This window comes from Mytilus californianus, unplaced genomic scaffold, assembly GCF_021869535.1.
Source record: "Mytilus californianus isolate M0D057914Y unplaced genomic scaffold, xbMytCali1.0.p SCAF_13, whole genome shotgun sequence".
Classification (NCBI taxonomy): Eukaryota; Metazoa; Mollusca; class Bivalvia; order Mytilida; family Mytilidae; genus Mytilus; species Mytilus californianus.
In genome coordinates, this window is record NW_026262615.1 from 17,027,426 (window position 1) to 17,041,984 (window position 14,559).

At 32.2% G+C, this 14,559-nt stretch overlaps 1 long non-coding RNA gene across 3 annotated transcripts in view; it reads left to right on the top strand.

Annotated features, from left to right (window-relative positions):
- LOC127723284 (uncharacterized) overlaps positions 1-12,038 on the top strand; it is an 89,928-nt gene extending 77,890 nt beyond the window's left edge. Inside the window, exons 1-3 of one of the 3 annotated variants that reach the window (XR_007991976.1) lie at positions 6,379-6,529; positions 9,759-9,853; positions 11,903-12,038. This is a non-coding gene — a long non-coding RNA (uncharacterized LOC127723284). Of the gene's footprint in view, positions 1-6,378; positions 6,530-9,758; positions 9,854-11,902 lie in introns of those variants that run through there. The other 2 variants (XR_007991977.1, XR_007991975.1) reach the window with 2 other exon arrangements.
- The last annotated feature ends 2,521 nt before the right edge of the window (positions 12,039-14,559 follow it).

The following is a 14,559-nucleotide window of genomic DNA, read 5'->3' on the forward strand; positions in this document are numbered from 1 at the left end:
TTTGACATACTTAGTATCCCGTACATTCCGTATGACAACTGCTTGATTGAGTACTATCATTACATCAATGTCACTTCCTGGTAAATCTAGTCCTTCTGCCAAACTTCCACTTGATATTTGTGTTTGTTTATTTATCGAATTAAAGACAATATCATCTACGATAAATAATCTTTGTCTAGTACGTATATCTATTTCAGAACCAACTGTATTTACTAAACGTTCGAATAAGTCTTTTTCTTTTAATTTATTTTCAGGCCAAGACGGGTTTTCTACAATATGTATACGAAAATATATTTATTCATTGATGTATCATAAAACCGTATACTAACGTACATATTACATTACATCCTGAGATATGTTTCAAGTAGACGAACATCGCGGCTAGAACAAACCAAGTATGTATAATCACACTTTACATCGGCCTTATACTAATTGACATGAAGATAAAAACGTATCGGCCGGTAATTTGCAGTAAATATCATTGTTATAAAATGTTAAAGATATTCAAAAACAAGAGTTTGTCTACACCAAGCAAACATTGTATTAGCAAGATATTATACACCGTTTTTAAATGTTTGATTCAGATTGAATTTTAACAGAGCAATTTTGCAGGTGTTGCAGATGTTTTAATTCAAATGCTACGTTATAGTTTTATTATGTAGACGACACTCTCGTTGTGTATTTTTGATAATAAGCCTGATATCTTTCTTTGTATCCTCGTTGGTGTTACGACTGCACTTGAATATTTTGATTGTGGGAAATATGATTGTAATTATCGCTGCTATGCAAAAGAATGTCGAAATATACTGTCGATACATCAATTGAAATTCGAATAGTCATTTTGTTCACTCTTACATTCTATAGCTGTGTCAATGCTGCTAAAATACTATCCAGAAAGTGTTCATTATGTTGTCATTAAAGGATAAGACACATTTGTTCTACAGGTTATTTATGTGCAAACTGGGGCGATTAAATCAAAATTTGAATATGTAAGTAAGGGACCCAGTTTACTCATCAATAACCTCTAGAAAAACATGGGTTTAATCCTTATAATTTCTAGCAAAACATTCGCAATTTTTAATTAACATTGTTTTATTCATTGGATTTCATTTACTATCAAATGCACAATAGACAGGTCGTTACTAAGGAGTTAGCCGCCATATTGATTTTCTGAATTCCCTAAATGTGCAATTAATGCAATAGATTCCAAAATGAAATATCACATACCTCAGAAACGTCCTTTTAATGAGATATTATCCGAATTTGAAGCGTATAAGTAACGGAATAATCTTCAGATTAAGAGTTTTCATTCGTATGCCGTCATGTTTTGCCATGACGTTATAGCGGAAAGATCACTCATGGTATTTCGCGGAATTTTATCTTATCTTAATTTCCCACATTTTCCAAGCTTGAATGCATTATTTCTTTTTTTCTATGCATAAACAAATTATGTAATTTGTTTTTCAATCTCAATTTGCTTAATACCCTTGGATCACATGCAAGTGTAAAGTACATGAATAGATTACAGTGAAATTAGTTTCGGCAACATGGCTTATCGAAGTGTAAATCAAGGGAAAAACTTCTCATGGACCAATCCAATTCAAGTATTTGCAGATGTGCAAATCATAAAAGAATTATTGAAAATTGAATTTTTTATTGATTTTTTAGTTTGCTTGGTTGAAATATTTGAAGAAACAAATGTGTAATTTTGTTTTGTCAAATCCGTAGATTATCCTGACGATACACATGTGTTTGTTATTGTTATTTTAATGTTCTTGTTTTCATTGATTAATTTGATTGATTGATTGGGTAGGGTTTAAAGCCACTTTCAACACTATTGTGCCACTTTGTTGCGGTCAGTTTTTATTGGTTGAGGAAGCCTGAGTGCCTGGAGAGAACCAACGACCTTCTGTAAACTAACAATCCTAGTCAGTTAAGATAGGAGTCGAGTGCATCTGTCCTGTGCATAATTCGAGCTCACATCCTCAGTGTTGACATACTATTAATACAGTAGGTCAACTACTTAAATCACTCGTCCACCAAGACCCCATTGATTAATTACATATGCATATTTTGTCAAATTTACTGATTGTGTAATTTGACTGTTATATGTGCATATAAACAAATGACAAAAGTCTTACAAAGAATGACTATTGAAATTTTATTTAGCTTCTTGATCTGACATCTTGTTTTATTTAAACTACTGTATTCAATGCAAGTGCAGTATGTCGTGTTTCAATCAAAGCCGACCAAATATATGATTCATTGTACCTGCTCATAATGGAAACTTTATTATGATTGCAATGCTTTAGGTTATCAACAGATAGACACAATGTGTAGATGACATGGTTATGTAGTCCATGTAAAACTATCTAAATTTTTGAAGGTTCCTGTTGAAGGTAACATCAAATAGACACCCCACCTCACATAGAAATTTCATTTAAATCTAGTTATCTTAACAAAGATTCAGAAAAGCGTTTATCACGCGCTAATTAAAAAGATATTTTTAAAATTTGATGAAGATTTAGCTTTAACCCTAAGACTTGATTTATAACAAACAATCGGCATTCCCATCGGAACGAAATGTGGCCCTTTTCTTGCCGACTTGTTCCTTTATGCATATGAGGCTGACTTCATACAGGATCTTCTTAGGAAGGAATAAAAGAAGTTAGCAGTATCCTTCAACTTTACTTTCCGCTATATAGATGGTGTTATCTCACTAAATAATTCAAAATTTGGTGACTATGTTAAACGCATCTATCCCATTGAACTATAGATAAAGGATACAACAGATACAGTTAAGTCTGCCTCATATATTGACTTACATCTAGAAATTGACAATGAAGGTCGGTTGAAAACACACCTTTACGACAAAAAAGATTTCCCAATTGTGAACTTTCCATTTCTATGTAGTAACATTCCATCAGCGCATGCATACGGAATATATATCTCCCAGTTGATACAATATTACAGGTCTTGTATTTCCTATCATGAGTTCCTTGAAAGAGGGTTGCTGCTTACAAGGAAGTTATTAAACCAAGAGTTCAAATTGGTGAAGTTGAAATCATCCCTTCGTAAGTCTTACGGACACCATCACAAGTTGGTTGACCGTTACGAAATATCCGTTTCACAAATGATAGCGGATATGTCCCAAATGTCAAACTACAATCCCATCCTCTTTTCCCGAATGTGACCTACCGAATTATACTTATTATCGAGTTTGTACTAACATGAGCAATACGACGGGTTCCACATGTGGAGCAGTATTTCATTACCCTTACGAAGCATTTGTGATAACCCCCAATTTTTGGTGGGGTTCGTGTTGCCCAGTCTTAATTTTGTGTACTTTGTTCGTCTGTCTTTTCCTTTTTAACTATGTCGTGGTCAGTTTATTTTCGACTTATGAGTTTGAATGTCCCTCTGGTATCTTTCGTCTCTCTTTTTCGTAATCCGTATGACTTGAGAAATATGTGTTTAAAACCATATATGTCTAAATATGTTGATAGCATTTTCCTAATAACAAATCGTACACCTCTGTTTATATTTTACATCAATCTTTAGCCTCTTTGTTCAAATATTTAAATATTTCTTCATACAATGAAGACATTTAAACGGGTTAAACAGGTTTTTTTTTACAGAAGTTATTTATATTATCAATGAGATAATCACATCCACTGGTCATATATCGTTAATAACCGAATGAGACGTATATATAATCATTGTCTTCCCAACAGCACCACGACAGATAGTAGAACAGGAACTGTTAAATTAATAACCGAATGAGACGTATATATAATTATTGTCTTCCCAACAGCACCACAACAGATAGTAGAACAGGAACTGTTAAATTCCTGAGCACCATATACTAACCCAATTAGTAGCACTGTTTACAGAAGATCAAGGATTTGTTACATTCTTAAGCACCTACATGCAACCCTTGGTTCCTGTTGGGTTCGAGTTCCTCATTTTTTACTTTACTGTATAGTATTTTGCGAACTTGTTTGTTTCCTTGAATATCGCATTTAAGTCATTGTGTTGTCCATTTAAACATAAAAAGATGAGTTATTATGGTTAATGAGACAACTATCCACCAGATATCAAGTTACGTAGATGTTAGCAACTATGGCATTCAACAATTAACAACACCCATAACGAAAAGCTAGCTAAGAATGGGCCCGAAATGACAAATGTTAAACAATTCAAACGAGACAACCAAAGGCCTCTACAAAATAATAAACAAACAAAAAATCTGATTAACAGCAACACACGACAACGACTTAGCTATAAGGTGCCTGGCTAATGATTTTTTATTTCAAGTTGTGGTAAATTAGAATCTAGTACACACCTGTAATTGTTTATTTTATTTTACAAAGGTTTTAGACATTACAAAGTAATTACCTTTATAACCGTCTGTACAATTCTGTAAGTATTCCAGATATTCATTTGAAGATTTTTCAGGATATCTAAGGTTTAGTATCCATGGTTCATGTGTTTTCCTTCTTTGTAGACAATCTTTATACATTCTTTCAAACTGCCTGATTGTCAATCCAAAAACATCGTTTGAGATAAACATCCCTCCATGTACAGATCGAATAATTAATGGTGTGTATTTGCGCCTTCCACGGTAAGGAAAATGTTTAACCCCGTATTTTTCCAAGTATGTAATTTTTTTCATTCCATACACATTTTCATCGTCGTCAGTTTCGTGGTTTCTGTTATTTTTGTCCATGATGAATCTAAATAAAGAAATCATAAATTACATTGAATTTTAACTTTAAATTATTAATCGGTCTATTTGAAATTTATCACCATTGTTCGATATTTAATGTTGGTAACTGTTGTTGACTTTACTTGTGTTTATTCAATAAAAAAAGCTGACAATTATTAAATTTAACATTATGGATATTGCAATCGAAAGGACAGATATAGACCGTATGCCTTAACAAGGTCACTTATGTTGTCAGGTGACGCCCAATTCCATGATCACAAGCAGTTGTGAGTCCGAGAACCAGGAAACATTGTACAATTGCGAACGAATGAATAACCTATTTGACAACTTAGATATCTGGCATAGGTACAATTTTACAATTTACATCATATATAACTATTTTTTTTAATCTACAGTTCAACATTATCCTTCTCTCCGTTTGTTTTGTTGGTGTCTTAAACATCTATCGTCGAAATGTGCATCTGGTGCAGAACAATTGGTACCGTTAATGGTATTACTACCACTGGGTCGATGCCTCTGCTGGTGGACTGTCAGTCCCCGGGGTTATCAACAGCCAAGTAGCTAGTACGTTGGTGCTGGCACGAAAATACGGATTTTGTGTTATTAAAATTTTGAAAATTATAATAACTGAAGGAATGTATCTCCCTCAGGCAAAGTTCTGATTCCTTGTCAGAATTTGGTTATACTTATTTGTTATTTTTGGTTCATAAGCTCTTCATACTTTTAATAAGCTTTGGATTTTCAAATAATTTGTCCCCGAGCATCACTGATGATATTGTCATAATGCTCATCTTGTGCAGAAAAGTTGGTACCGTTAATGTTATTACCTTTCCTTAGTCCATTTATATCCATATGATCAGCACGAATGCATTACTTGATTAATTTGACCAAAACTAAATAGAGTTATAACTAAAAAAGATATTCGGGTTTCACGGCAATTGAAAACTAAGTGAGCAGCATAACACAACATAATAAAATAACAGGGCTACACAATGTCCTATACAATACTAAGATATATAAAGGTATAAACCACTAATTCATAGCCCCATGTTATATTCTACAATTTCAAGAATTCACAGATATACCCTTCTATTTCAGTTTTAAATATATGGTTTATTAGTCAATAAAGACATTCAACAATAGTTATATAGTGACTATAACTCCTTAACTGTAAGTTGATACCAAAATTACCCAAATATTTTTCTTTTCTTAAAAGTGACTGTTTTGTTTAAAATATGTATATCTTCTAGACAAGGTCCGAATTAGTAATTATTTACCTAAACAGTTTGTCAACCTCCTAAAAAATTAACCATCAACTCTATAAAAACACATCAATTAAAGTTGTTTATTATGTGAAATTATTTGAGATGATTACGTTTTTGCTTACGCAGTGATGTTAAGGCAATTTCGATTAGATTTGGTCAGGGGCAGATAACCCCGCAGGTACCTCATTATGTATTCATATATTCATTAATGGCGGAGAGTACCTAAGCTGCGTCTATCGATAAAACTGTATGAAATCAAACTACATACTTGCCTGTTAATTAAAAACAGGTATCCATATGGTGTAATTTGTTTACTGAAACACGAATATTGTATGTTTGTGCTTTAATTATTATGGTAAACGGTTGCAATAGTTTTTTTTTGTGCCGAGATTGTCGGCTTGTGGATACCGCCTCCTTTTGATGATCAACCAATCAGTAGACGATCGCCGTCGAACAGATGTTTGTAGTTTGCAGAATGGAAAGCACCTTGCAGCGGAAATTATTTTCACTTCTACGTGAAAATCTAGCCAGAAAAGTAAGTGTAAGCCACCAAATATGTAAAAGTTATGAAACATACGTTGCTTGTTTTGTTAATCATTCGCTTCAGAAGGCGAAAAACGACACAGTATTAGATAAAACGAGTTCAGTGTTGGCAAGCATGTTACATACGTGGTCAAAACGAAACTAGACTGCAAAAAATATCTGAAATTTGAATAATTTATCGAGTCCCGTCAGTAAATGAACAGAATATCGAATGAAACAAGTTCCCTGCATTATACCAAGAGCCCATTCTCAACATTTACTCTGAAATTCATTTTTAATTTACGTTTTGCAGGTATCCTGGTTGGGTACATCTGTAAATTATAACAAAGTTTGCTCCACCGTTGACTTTCGTCCGGAGCCCACGTTGCTGGAGCCATGATCCCTACCTTCATATCATGGAGCCCTTAATTTGAAGCTTAGGGCACAAAAACTTGCTCAAAGGAACCCTGAACACGTAATTTGGAGATCGGTCACATATGGTGTAACCCCTCCCCCCCCCCCAACCAACCAACCAACCAACCAAAGCAATTCAATTGTGAAGTCCCATAGTATAATATTTTCTGCCAAGTGTTGATGGTATATTTCAACTTTGAATTTTATAGATCCCTACTTGGAAGTTTACAGCGTTAACGCCACCCCCTCCCCGATATCGGAAACATTAAAAACAGCCTATTATTTTGACTTATCGTGGACTGTGCGTCTTTCTCTGGAAAATGCCTGCACCTTGAATAAGTTATTTTTAAACCAATATTTTTAAAATCCAGAACCAAGTCAGCAATATGACCAATTGCAAGTTTATATACTTGTTGGTTATAAAATACATGAGAACAATTTTGAACATGATAGTCCAAATAATATTATTTTTCTTGAAAGGCTTTGTTAATGATTTACTGTGACACTTCATATGACCGTCATTCTAGCAAAAAATTAAGAAAGCCTCTCATGAGACAATAATAATAGACTTATCAATATCATGACTGCCCACGTTGACATATTCTTTTAAGATATGGTTAAATCATCAGTATTCAAATGAAAAAGAGCACTGCTTGCATGCTGATGATGTCTTGCGTCACAGTACCCAAATTGCACCTATTTAGCAAATCTTGCAAGTTTTCTAAGGCACTAAACAATTTGTATTTTTTTAAATTATTTGACATTTAAATGCACATTTTTCTAATACATGTAGGTACATATATTTAAATATTCTCAAAACGTTTACAGTATATATCAACAGATGAAGTATTCACTGGAAAAGTAAAATCTACGGAAACATTAGCATGCGACGTCCACAAAAAGTCATCTTTTAAAAATGAGCAAATAAAATATGTTACGCCATACGAGTATTAATTTCTTAAAAATTGAATAGCAAGCATGGACTTAAATGTCAAATTGTTCTAAAAATTTTAAGAAATAAAACAAAGCATCTGTTATTCGAATTTCAAGGATAGAAATTAAAGCATGGATGCATTTTGGGTACTCCTCATTACAGAATCATGGATTGTTTGGAGGTCGGTTTTTAAAAACCCATTTTTCTATGATTCAATATGGATTCAAAATTAAATTGGTGGAACTAAATAGTAAATAAGGATACATCTACAAAATAAACACAGAATGGAAATTTTTGTCTGGATCTTAAAAAAATGTATGTGAAAAACACTGTCAAAATAGGAGCAATTTGGGTACCCTCGGCTCACGTTATATACAGTTACAACAGACATTGACAAGGCAGTAAATTATTGTACTATAAATTCAGAAGAATTGCGATTAATCCGATGAATATCGCAATTATAATTAACCTCACATTTTTATACGCCCGTTTACTATTATTAGATGTTACGTTTCCAAGTTACGGGGTTTTATTCATAAAAAAGGGGGGATTTTCCAGTTTTCGGACAATAACTCAAAATTGCTTTCAGCAATTCTTATGAAACTTTGGTGAATTGTTTATATCTATTGATGTAAGCTCCCTTTAGAATTTTATAAATTTTATTTGTTTATAGTCTGACAACAGATTTACTAAGTAATGCGCAACAGCATAGTGTATTGCACAACAGCAAGAAATCTTTAATTGAATAAATTAATTCAATTCATATAACCAATTTCAAGTTCTTTGACTACATTTATTCAGAAACCTATAATATGTCAAATATTTAATTACAATCCAAATTCAGACCTGTATCAAGCTTGAATATTGTCTCCATTTTTGACCCAACTGTTCAGGGTTGGACCTCTGCGGGCGTATCCAGCTGCGATCAGCGAAGCAGTTTATTGTCCCTCCTTTCAAAAATCACAATAATATTAAATGCACCCAATGATTTAGAAATGTTCAAAATAAAGCCTGCAGTCATTATACGCCTGCCTTTAATGGGGCATCTAAGCTACGAGATATACAAAAAATTAAAATATGATTATTATTTTTTCAATATTTAATGAAAGTGCAATAGTGAATTAATCATTCACATTTAGCACCCAGTTTGGTTCAATTTTTTCGAAATAAGCTAAGAAACATCGCTGGTGAATCATTCAGTCAATAACTCAAAAACGCTTTCACCAATTTTCATGAAACTTTGGTGAATTGTTTATATTTATTGACAAAAGTTTCCTTCCATTTTTTTTTTATTTTTGATTTCTCGCTTTTGAGTATTGGGACTTTATTCATAAAAAAGGGTTGTTTTTTTCTCCAGTTTTCGGACAATGACTCATACATGCTTTAACAAATTTTCATGAAACTTTGGTGAACTGTAACATAAGCTCCCATACAATTTTTATATATTTAAGATTTTTACTTTTTCGAGTTATGGGATTTTATTCTAAAAAATTATTCATGATTTGTGCCTCTGTGTGCTGGTGTGTGCATGTTTTTTTGTGGGCTTTTTTTGGGGGGGGGGGGTATTTTGAGCAGTATTTCTAGTTAATCATAAAGATTAATTTAAGGCATAAAGACGAGCTAAAGGACAACAGACATATCATGTGCTCATGGCGCAGCTCTTTATTTTAAATATGATGAAGCAATTCTTCTAGAAATCAAAGAAAAAAATGAGCATTATTTCTATGAGGGAAATCCAGATATCAATTCGGGGTTGGGTGGCAGACGTAATTTCTTTATTTGATATGTTATATTTATTTATGTATCGTGTATGATTCATTGTAATTAATCTGCTCCTTATTTTAAAAAAAGTATCTGTATTTGTATTAAAAAAATTACTTTCTCTTATTTTTAGCTGACCTGTCAAATATAAGAAACAGAATGCTATTCCTGAGCTTTGATGAACTATAAAGTAATGGTTTGAATTTGAAAAGCTTTATTATTAGACAGGTAAATTGTTGTATTTTTTCTTTTTGCTCGCTATTAAAACTGGTTATCCCTTGTTTTTGTATATCAAATCAATCTGCACCAAAATCTTTTCCTACTACTAGTTAGAAGACCAAATCTTTTAATATAAAGATAAGAAGAAGTGGTATGACTGCAATGAGAAAACTATCCAACAGAGACCAAATGATGTAGATGAAAGCATCTATATATAGGTTGCTTTGCTGTCTTCAACAACAGTGGTGTCACAGTACAACATAACAAACTGTAAAAGTTATTGAAATAGGCTTGACAATTAACTTGTCAGATCAACACATACATGTTGCACAAAAAAAAAAGGCACAAAGTACTTGCAGTTACTGAAAGCTAGTTCAACTCTAATTACAACTTATAGAAAGGGCAATTTTCTACGACAAAAAGAATCGGTACACATTAATAATCCCATAATTAAATATAACCAACCATTTTGCTATACAAATACAGGTGCTCAGATAATCTGACTGAAGCGATCAAGCTATATTATATATATAGTAATATATATATATTCTACTGGTATCCTGCTTCTGTTGCTTAGAGTTGGAAACAGTTATGTGATCAAATTACTAAAAAAATCTATTTTACAGCTCAATTTTGTGTCTTCTTTACAGTCCACATTAAAGCAAATGTTACGAACAAAATGACGAATAGGAGAAAATCTATGCAAGCCTTGCTTTTCTTCCTCTTTTATAATTTGTGCAAATAAATTTCTGTTGTCGTACATTATGTAAGAATATTGTATGGTGTAAATTCAGAAATTATTGCAATGTTTTTTTAAGGTAACTTTGTGAGTATCGCAATAATAAGAAGTCACATTCTGATATCCAATACATATAACTGTATTTTTCTGAAATCACAATAATTAATATCGCATTTTTGTCCATTCTTCAAAAATTGCAATAATAAATGCACACAATAATTTCTGATTTTAATAACGTACATGTATCTTTACCAGCAATAAACTTTATTAGAGCCCCGCCGAATAGCTGGTCGCCCTATAGTGATCAGTCTGTCCGTCGGTCGATACGTAACAAATTGTGTCCGCTCTATATCTAGAGAACCGTTATGATTTCATACTTTATACTTGACATGTATATTAACCAACACCAGAGGGTGGGTCATAATTTTTGTACAACTTCCTAGGTCAAAGGTCAAGGTAAAATACTTTGGTTTCAGAAAACAACCACATGTCCTATGGTAAAGATACAAATTTTTTACCACACGTTATTCACAGCGGGGCCCACAGAGATAGCTCCCATCTCAATGATGTCTAGTTTACACAGATATTATTAGAAAATGTACTAAGCTTGATTGCTAAAAGTTCTTAGCTGTGGTTTTAGTGCATTACTTATATTGATATTGCAGTATAGCACCCTGCCTTATTCATGTCATAAGTTACATTTGGGAAAGGAGATACAAAACAATGTAGTTAAACATAATATGGGCATTATGTTTTTTGGTCTGTGCATCCGGTCTTTCGTCCGTCAGTATGTCACGCTTCAGATTTAAGTTTTTGGTTAAAGCTTTTGGTCAAGGTAGTTTTTGCTGAAGTTGGAAGTCCAATCAACTTGAAACTCAGTACACATGTTCCCTATGATATGATCTCTCTTATTTGAATGCCAAATTAAAGTTTTGACCCCAATTTCACGAACATAGAAAATAATAGTGCGAGTGGGGCATCCATGTACTATGGACACATTCTTGTTTAATTTATTACATGATACATCTTATAGGCTGCCTATAAGATGTATTATGTGTTAAATTTTAAAATTAAATAAAAGTAGTGCACCTTATTAAAATGTGTATGACTAACATTGACTCAGTAATGAGGAAATGAAACTCTTGTTCAAATGTTGAATGAACTTCAATGAAGACATTATTAAATTAAGACATGTAGGACAGGGGAATTATTTTGTTAGCATTTTCACAGTAACTTGTTGAAGATGAACTTTTGATCACTTTTCCCATGTTAAAAATTTCATTTAATATAATTATTATATATGCATTTTCATATTTCAGGGATGATGACCTGCAGTGAGACAGCAGTAGAAAGTTACATATAACTCATCATGACCATTATGGAAGATCAGATCAGATGAAAATTATGTTTAGAAAGCCACCAAATATGTCTATGAAAAGTAGAAAAAAGATAGCAATTCTATGTAAAGTCCTTAGCAGAAGCATTGGCTGTTTCAATACCTGAATGTCAGTGTTGGAATTTAGAATTTTGATGCTGAGAGATAGACATGATAGAGGAACATTAACTGGACAATTTAGCTTCTTTTTCATGTGTCATTGAAGTTGATGTTTACCATCTTAAAAAGCTTTTACCTCAGTTAAAATGAATTCTAAATACAGGCAGTTTGGAGATTTGTGAATTTTCTTACAATTGGAGTTTCAAAATGGATTTCATTTAAAAAAAATATTTATTTCACAGATGAAATTTGTCGTCTCTTTCATGAAATATTTGAAAAATCAGCAATATATTTTTAGCAATACCTAACCAAATGAGAGATCTACAGATAGACATATGAATTTCCATTGAACTGTGAAGAAGGAAATATTCATTTATAAGACTTATATAAGTGTTTTGTTATTTTTATGGCAATTACGGGAAAGATGAAGCAATTCGATTTAAACATTACTCATACCTACAGATATACATGAGATATAGGCATACAATTTACTGATGCACCACTAATGGATATACATGTAATTATAAAACTAAGAAGATGTGGTATGATTGCCAATAAAACAACTCTCCACCAGATAACAAATAGTCATATTTTATAACGACTTACATTTCAATTTCATTTCATAACACAGCATACAGGTATACAAAAAGTTCAAAAGCATAGAAAAAGTGTTTTAATTGCAATTATTGCAATCACATGTCGCGCCGTATCTCAAAAACAGTTTATGATTATTGCTTAAAACTTTACACACTTCTTAGTTATATTAACTTTAAGATCTGTACACTTTTTGGTGATGATTCAAAATTTTATTTTTGAGTTATTGAGTATTTTGTAAAAAAAGGGGGAGGGGTTTTTCACATGTCGCGCCGTATCTCAAAAACGATTTATGATTATTTCTTAAAATTTTACACACTTCTTAGTTATGTTAATCTAAAGATCTGTATACTTTTTGGTTTTGATTCAAAATTTTATTTTTGAGATATTGATTTTTTTTTTAAAGGGGGTTTTTACATGTCGCGCCGTATCTCAAAAACGATTTATGATTATTGCTTAAAATTTTACACACTTCTTAGTTATGTTAATCTAAAGATCTGTATACTTTTTGGTTTTGATTCAAACTTTTATTTTTGAGATATTGATTTTTTTTTTAAAGGGGGTTTTTACATGTCGCGCCGTATCTCAAAAACGATTTATGATTATTGCTTAAAATTTTACACACTTCTTAGTTATGTTAATCTAAAGATCTGTATACTTTTTGGTTTTGATTCAAAATTATATTTTAGAGATATTGAGTTTTTGTTAAAAAAAAAGGGGGTTTTCGCATGTCACGCCGTATGTCAGAAACTATTTATGCTTATTGCATAAAAATTCACACACAAGACGACGGGCGTATCATGCGCTCATGGCGCAGCTGTTTATTTGTTCTGGCATTGTTCAATAATTATAATTATCATGATTATCTTGATAATAAATTTACGCAAAAGTTTCTGAGTTTACAATAGTTATCAGGTCATGCAGGTTATATCTTTTTGAAGGATACCTAACTTTGAAACATGTGATGGAATATTTTCATAGTATTAGAGATTCTTATATCTAGTCTGTTTAGCAAAATATGTTGGGTATACATGTATGGCCATTAGACAGCATCCCCAACACTGAAAGAAATTGTTTTTTTCTAACTTTGAAATTGCGTACATGTTTGGTAATACAGCTATAATTTAATATAAAATAAGAAGATGTGGTATAATTGCCTATGAAGTTTTGATTAACAATTACATGAATTAAGTCATTTTACTTTTTGTGATTGGGTCAGGTTAAGATTACCCACTGATTGTACCCTTGTTAATGATATTTGTAGGCAGTACTAGTATGTAGTTTTATTAGCATTTACATATTTTCATTTCCATGCTGACTATTTTGCCCTGTCACCTATGTCATGATTCATTCACTTGAAACTTTTGGATTGTTTACATGTATATGAAAAATTGTGATTCAGTCAGTCATTTCTGTATATTTATATTTTATTATATATATATATATATACCGGTACATAGAATTTATTAGTCCCCTACCGCACTCTGTTGTCAATCCGTCAGTCCGGCAAATCAGTTTTCCACACTTTTTTCTTCATGCTTTCTGATATTGATTTGATATTTGGTATATTGTTTTATCATGACAAGTTACAGATCAAGTTCGAATTTTGTTCCGGTCTGATAATTTTGTGCAGAGTTATGGTCCTTTCCGATTGTTTACATGTATATGTAAAAATTGTGATTCAGTCAGTCATTTCTGTATATTTATATTTTATTATATATATATATATATATATATATATATACCGGTACATAGAATTTATTAGTCCCCTACCGCACTCTGTTGGACATCCGTCAGTCCGGCAAATCAGTTTTCCGCACTTTTTTTCGTCATGCTTGAAGATATTGATTTAATATTTGTTATATAGTTTACACCATGACAAGTTAT